The following is a 7,865-nucleotide window of genomic DNA, read 5'->3' on the forward strand; positions in this document are numbered from 1 at the left end:
AAGAAGTCGTTAAAAAGCACAAACAAAGCAGGAACAGGAAATCGAGGAAAAATGAGGTGTCATAAAAAAAGTACTACCTTCAGTCTTGCTAGCATACTCACGATACCCGACAAATTGGGCACCGATTCGAAGAAGTTCTTTGACCATAGGCTGTCAAAGAAAGAAAAAGGAAAGGAAAACGTCGATACGGGAAAAAAAATTAAAGACATTGCAGCGAGAATCAAGAGGGAATATAGATGAGCAAATTTAGAACTTACGTCATCCAAAAGAGAATTGGAGGAGCTACCCAATTCAAGGGTAGGCTCCACGATCGTTTCTACTCTTGTCCTTTTTGGTGAAGGGACAAGAGGGCTTGAAGGTGGAGTGGGAGCGTCAACATTCAGGAGAGGAGGCGAAGATTTCTCTCCTTCAGCTGGCGTCTCCGAAACAACTAAAGTACGCGACGAGCTCGTTCGAGCAGCCACGTCAAGAGTTGGTGGTTCTTCCTCATCATCACTGCAAATAAAAAGACGACAGCATAAAAAGCAAGACAGACAAACAAAACTTCGAGTACAAAGATAAGGGAAAATAAAAACTTACGAGCTGATGAGGGATGAAAGGTATGGATCATAAGCTGCCTTTTGACGTGAAGGATCAACGTCTTCGGCTTTGGAAGTGCCGGAATCTTCGGCGTCAGTCCTTTTCCTTTTGTTCCTTGGGGAAACAGCAGGAGGGGGAGATTGCGCCGACGTAGTATCCTCGGAGGCAGCTTCCTTTTCAGAGGAACCCGCAGATTTTCGAGAATCCACGGGGTCATTTACAAAAGAGGGGGCATCTTGGATGTCATCGGTGAAGATAGCCCTTTCCTCGACTTCTCCACCTTCAGGAAGGGGAGGAAGCGAGACGAGGTTTGGATGGTTCTATAAAAGGAAAAAGCAGAGGAGGATATTAAAAAAAAATATATAAAGTCAACAAAACAATAGCAAACCAAGTAAAGAAGCTAACCTTGGGAAGTGGATTGGTGGCGCTGAATGGTTTCACGCGGCAAGAAGAAGGGACAGGATCTTTTTTGCTGAGAGACGAGATTTTTCGGACAAGCTTTTCTAAATCCTTGACCTCTAAATCCGTCGACAACCGATCAGAGTCCGTGTCGCCAGAATATTTCCAGAGAGGGCGTTTGCGAGCTTGGAGAGGCTGCACTCTGGTCCTTAGAAAATAGGCTGTGATTTGGATGCCTGATAATTCTTGGCCACGAGTATTTTGCAACTCGTGGATGCGAGTCATCAGGGCCTCAGTCGCAATCCTTTCTTCTTCGGTAGCCTCTGCGTCCCAGGAGCGGCGGCGCAGAATTCTCTCGGCACCATCAAAAGGAGGGATGTTGTCCTCAGCACATCCGTCGTTTTCTTCCTGAATGTACAGCCACTTCTTGCGCCATCCTTGAACTGAATCAGGAAGCTTGACGTCGAAGTAGTCGACAGTGGGGCGAACAGAAATTACAACGCCGCCTATATTGTAGGCAACATTGGGAGAGCCATTGCGGCGACAAAAGAAAATGCGCTTCCATAGCGCCCAGTTAGGCTGGACGCCGAGGAAGGCTTCGCAGAGGGTGATGAAGATGGAAATATGGAGGATAGAATTGGGGGTCAAGTGGTGAAGTTGCAGACCATACACAAAAAGCAGTCCGCGAAGGAAAGGATGAATGGGGGCGGAAAGTCCGCGGATGAGATGGTCAATGAAACTTACCCGGTACCCCATTGGAGGGGTTGGGTAGCTCTCCTCATGAGGAAAGCGCAGTGAATCGGGCTTCTTGTTGAGCCCTAGCTTCTTAAGGAGGTTGATGTCCTGAGCGGAAAGCTTGGATCTTTCCCACTCCGAAGCTCCCAGATCCGCAGCGGCCATGGAGGATTCTGGTGTGTTGTTCCTGGTCAAGCGGCGCGGAGGCATTCACAATGGCGCGGGAATGCAAAGCTTGGAGAATTGGGGAAGTGCAGGAGGATTTGCGGAGGAGAGTACAGCAACGGCGCGAGCGGAGGTGTCCGAGGAGGAAGAAGGAGATCTTATATAGGGGTGCAGCGAAACGGCGGACCATTGGATCAAAAAATGCGTCGCAGATGATAAGCCACGTGGAAGCAAGGGTAAAAAAGTATTTTAACATTGAGGAGTTATGGTACGTGCGCCAGGAAAAGCGGAGAACGTGTGTCCCCCACTTGCACGACGTGTCAACGTGGTGAAAACAGAGGACCCACAAGGCAGAAAAATTACGACTATTAACAGCAGCAAAGTAACTTTGGCCAAGGGAGAAAATGTCGACAAGAAAAATAAAAGAAGATTGGTGACTGACAAGGTATCAACTTGTCAATGCCTATGGATTGTAGGCTAGGGTTTAGTTGGAAGTAGAGGGTAAGTAGATCTCGAAGGTTTCAGCCGAAAAGTACTCGACGATTATGAAAACTAGGGTTTGTAGACAATGATTCGATTCCTTCTTCGTCCCTCGACTCCCCCTTTATATAGGAGGTGGAGCCGAGGGATTCGTGCTATACAAGTTACAGAGTCCGGAACGGTTTCTAACTCATCCTGCCAGATTACAAATAACACTTCCTATTACAACTCTTGACTTTCCTTGATATATCTTGGGCTCCCGAATCTTCTTATTCTTCGGGTAGTGGGCCTTCAGTAAACCCCGGGTACTATCTTCGGCAGGCCCATTTGGGATGCCTATGTCAGTAGCCCCCGAGATTTTGCTTGAATCGTAGAATCAGGGAAAATCTCCACTGTTTATTTTTATTCGAAAGCTTCAACTTTTTTATATTTCTTCACATAAAATTCTATATTGTACAGGGATAATGGTAGTTGGGGCTAGTTCATCTGACGGATCAGGTACTAGTTAACTGCTCTAGTGGCAATCCGCAAAAACCTACTTCAAAATCACGTCCCTGGACATGATCTCGGGATACTGGTGTAAACTTCGACAGGTGCCGCTTAAGGTCTTACCATTCTGTCGAGTCCCAGTCAAATTTATCGGGTACCTAACGCGTCCGTTAGGATTTTTCTTCGTATCTGTTGATACGGATAAAAGCAGCAGAGCGCAGTCTTTGGCGATGCCACGCCCAGCAGAACGGATCTGGGGTCTTACCTTCGCAAATTTGCGGCATTCAGAAATTGATCGCAACTTCGGCGTTCTGAGAATATATTGTCGAGTGCTTTTCCGGCTGTTGGAATGGCACATTTTATCGAGTCAAATATGACTTATATTGCTCTCCCGATGGGAGTATATGTAGAGTTAATTATAACTCGAAATATACTCTCTTGCTTTTCTATCTTTTATTTTTGAACTTCATCGGGTACGCGAACAGCGTTCCCAATGGGAGTAGCCCCCGAGGCTACAACCAAGAACTTGTGCTTGGTTGTAGGCTCGACATTTTAGTCCACCTTGTCGCTATATTGTCGTTATTTCCCAATATGATCTCTCTCTTCTTTTTTTATCTCTCGGGTGCGCGAACAGCGCTCCCGATGGGAGTAGCTTGAGGCTACAGCCAAGGACTTGTGCTTGGTTGTAGGCTCCCGCAATTTCTATATTGCCATACTCGAAATTTTACTTTTTGTCGAAGTAGCCCCCGAGCATTTGGGCAAAAACTTGTATTTGATCAAAGGCTCCCGAAGTATTTAATAATTCCTCCTGTCGCCAATCTTCTTTTATTTTTCTTGTCGACATGCTTCCCTTAAACAAAATTGCTTCATCTCTGTTTATAATCTTGATTTTTCTGCCTTGTGGGTCCATTGTTTCCACCATGTTGACACGTCGTGCAAGTGGGGGACACACGTCCTCCGCTTTTTCTGGCGCACGTACAGTAACGCCTATCTCAGTAAAAATACCTTTTTACCCTTGTATCTAGAAGATCTTTTTTCACCACACGATTTCTTCATCCAACGGCGCACTGCTTCACCCGATTCTTATATAAACCTTTCTTCAACCTCCGTTCATCCTTTCGCTTGCGCCGCTCATCTGTTCCTCTTCGCAAAAGCTTCCCCTGCGCCCAACTCTCTCTGATCATCCGCACTCACGAGCATTGCTCTGTCCATTGCCGTTGATGCCACCGCGCACGCGACTCACTCGCCACAGTACCCCGGAATCCAAGATGGCCACCGAGGATCTTGAGTGGGAGAGATCCAAAATCTCCAACCAAGACACCAACATGCTGAAGAGGCTTGGCCTCATGAAGAAGGAGGACGCCATCCGCTTTCCCAGCGAAGAAAGCTACCCCAAGCCTCCAATGGAGTACCGGGTTAGTTTTGTTGATCACCTTATCCGTGGTCTTTCGACCCCAATTCACGATTTCCTCCGCGGCCTTCTTTTCGTTTATGGGATTCAACTGCACCAGTTGACCCCCAATTCCATCCTTCACATTTCTATTTTCATCACACTTTGCGAATGCTTCCTCGGAATCCCTCCCAATTGGGCTCTGTGGAAACGCATTTTCTGCCTCCGCCGCAATGGCTCCCACAACGTCACTTATAACATAGGTGGCGTTGTTATCTGTGTTCGTACTGATGTCGATTATTTCGACGTCAAATTTCCTGATTCTGTCCAACGATGGCGCAAAAAGTGGCTCTACATTCACGAAGAAAGCGCCAACTCCGTTGAACACAACATAGTTCCTTTCGACGGAAGTGCCAGAATTCAGTGCCGCCGCTCCTGGGATGCCGAAGCTTCTGAGGAAGAGAAAAAGGCGACAGAGGCACTCATGTCTCGTATTCGTCAGCTTCAAAACACTCGAGGCAAAGAGCTGTCTGGTGTTCAAATCACTGCCTACTTCCTTAGGATTAGAGTGCAGCCTCTTCAGGCTCGCAAAAATCCCCTTTGGACGTATTCTGGTAAAAATGACGCCAACAGAATCTCCGGTGATCTTTCCACCAAGGACTTGGAGAAGTTGATTCGAAGACTTTCTCGCCTGGGCAAAGATCCAATTCCTTCCTCTTGTCGCGTGGAGCCGTACAGCTCCGCCAATCCACTCCCCGAGGTATTTTGTCTTCCCGAGTTTTTATCTTGTTCTGCACTTTCCGCATCTCGTTGTATTGTCATCTCTTTAATTTTCCTTTGATCACTATTTTTTACAGAACCATCCTACGATGACCTCCCTTCCTCCTCTTCCGGAGGGTGGAGAAGTCGAAGAACAGGCCATCGTTGCCGAAGATACTCAAGGTTCTTCTATTCCTGAAAGTGAAGTCGCGGGTTCTCACAAATCTGCGGCTTCTCACGAAAAAGAAGTTGAGTCTGAAGCCAGTGAGTCGACACAATCCCTTCCTCCTGCTGTTTCTCCAAGGAACAAAAGGAAAAGGACTGATGCCGAGGATTCTGGCACCTCTAAGGCTGAAGAAGTTGTTCCTTCTCATCCGAAGGCAACTTACGATCCTTATGTTGAATCCCTCGTCAGCTCGTAAGTCGTCTTTATTTCTCCCTTTTTTTTTTTTTTTTTTTGTACTCCAAATATTTATCTTGGCTTGCTTTTTATGCTGCCGTTTTTTTGTTAAACCGTGATGACGAGGAAGTAGTACCAGCTACTGACGTGGCTCCTCGGACAAGCACGTCACGTACTGTACTTGCTTCAGACACGCTAGTTGAAGGAGAAGAAACCTCGCCTCCTCAACAAAACGTCGTCACCACTACTCCACCATCAAGCCCCCTTGCTCCTTCACCAAAAAGGACAAGGGTTGAAAAGATTGTTGAACCTGCCCCTCAGTTGGGCGGTTAAGTCGACTCTGCTCTTAGATGATGTAAACTTGTCGACATCTATATTTTCCTTATTTTGTTTTTTCACACCTTTTCTCTTTTTCATGCCGATGTTTCTCTTGCTGTGTTCACCTTGAACAGCCTATGATCAAAGATCTTCTCCGCATCGGTTCCCAATTTATTGGATACCGTGAATATGCTAATAGAGCCGAAGGTGACGACTTTTATACTTGCTGTTTTTCCTTGATTTTTTACTCCTGTTGCTTTTCGCGATTTTGATCTTTCTTCTCTCTCTTTTCCATATCTCGACAGAGAAACTTGCAGAGGCCAACGAACGCGCCGACGCACTTGCTCGAAAACTTGAGCAAAGTGAGGCAGCTCGCAAGAAAGCCGAACTCGCTGCTAGCAAAGCCAAGGCCGAAGCTGATGAAGCCAAGGCGAAAGCTGCTGGTGTCGAGGAACTGCAGAAAAAACTTGAGGATGCTACAGCTGCCTTGGATGAGCACAAAGCTGCGCAAGCTTCTCGTGAAGAAGGAATCCTCAAGCGCCTGAAAACTCAGAGTCGCCGCACTTTCAGTAATTTTGCTGATCCCTTCTATTTTTATGAGAATCGTTGTTTCTTGTCTTTTCACTAATGCTTTGTTTCCTTGACAGCCCAAACAAACCAGGATTTTGATCTGACGAATCATGTCAATGACCCTGTCCTTGACGCACTTTCCTATCTGGAGCTTCATGGATCCGAGATTCGTGAAGGTGTGTCGAATGCTAGCGCAGTGTTGTCGGCATTGTTCCCCTACTTCTTCCCGAAGAAAGAGGAGCCTGCGACTTTCCTCAACCTTGCCAAGATGTTCAATACACCGGAAGACCTTGGACTGAAGATGCGCCAAGAAAATATGAAGGTTGCCGTTGAGAACACTGTCGCGTTGGTTGCTGACAGTCGACAGACTATTGACTGGATGAAAGTTGGCGACACCGAGCAGATAGAGCAATCAAGGTGGAAGTCGCTGATTAAGGCAGCCAAGCCCAATACAAAGAAGATCTTGGCCTATCTCGGGATTAAACCAGCGTCGACTCCTAGCTCGTCAAGGCCGGAGGTCTAGTTGCATGCCTCTGTTTTTCTTTCTATTTCTTTTGCTCTTGTCGCCAAAGTAGTCATTTGGCGACACGTACTTCCTTAGCTTCACTGTAATGCTCTTGTAATTATTCCAAGAGATTAATGAAAACTCTATCTTTGCTTGTTGTTTGATGTTGTCTTGTTTAAATTTCAGTTGATATTTGATAACTATACTCCATCTTCCGCTCCTTCCAATGTTTCGCCTTCTTCTTCTCGCGCGAGGAGAACTTTTGCGATCTTGCACTGTCGACGATACCTTGTCGCAAGAACTGGATGAGCTTCGACAGCAACTTCAGTATGCGAAGAAGCAAACACTTGTGATGATGGAGCAATCACGTAAGTCATCTGAAGCCGAAAAAGTTGCTCTTCAGCAAGCTCGCGAGGCCGTGGCTGCTAAGGAAATTGCTGCTTCCGAGGCTGAAAAGGCGACCACTCGAGAAAATTTCATGCTCGAATTAATGAATGAAGCCGGTGCGGATATGCTCGGGTATGCTTGCTTCATCCTCCGATATCTTTCATCTTCATGCTATGTCTCTTAAAGGTTTCCCCTTCGTTGTTTTGATAGGTTCCTTTACCGATGCTGCTTTGCCGAGGAAGAGAGGGTAAATGCTAGGACGAACCTCCTTGTTAACCTTTCCCTGGACCATGGTTCTTTGTTTTGGGCTACCCCGAGAGAGGACCCGACAAATTGTCGGATTCCAAGATCGCACCTCTCAAACTCGCGATTTCCTTGACTTCTGTACCAAGACCTTGTCCATGGTTTACAACTCCATGTTTCCTCGGAACGTCCAACCAAAAACTCTCCCTGAATTGATGGAAAGATTCAAGGATGCTGGCAGTATCCATGATTTTGTCAAAGCTCAACTGGTAGCTGGCGCCAGATTTGCTCTTATCATGCTCCAGATCTGCCACTCAAATCTTGACCTTACCCAAGTTGTCGCAAAAGTTCATCAAAAGGTACAACGTCGAAGAGTTGGTGTTGACAGGATTAACACGAAGGTTACGCCTATAGCCGAAGAAATGATTGAGGACCTTCTTCGGATG

The sequence above is a fragment of the Lolium perenne genome, chromosome 5 (assembly GCF_019359855.2).
Source record: "Lolium perenne isolate Kyuss_39 chromosome 5, Kyuss_2.0, whole genome shotgun sequence".
In the NCBI taxonomy this organism is placed as follows: Eukaryota; Viridiplantae; Streptophyta; class Magnoliopsida; order Poales; family Poaceae; genus Lolium; species Lolium perenne.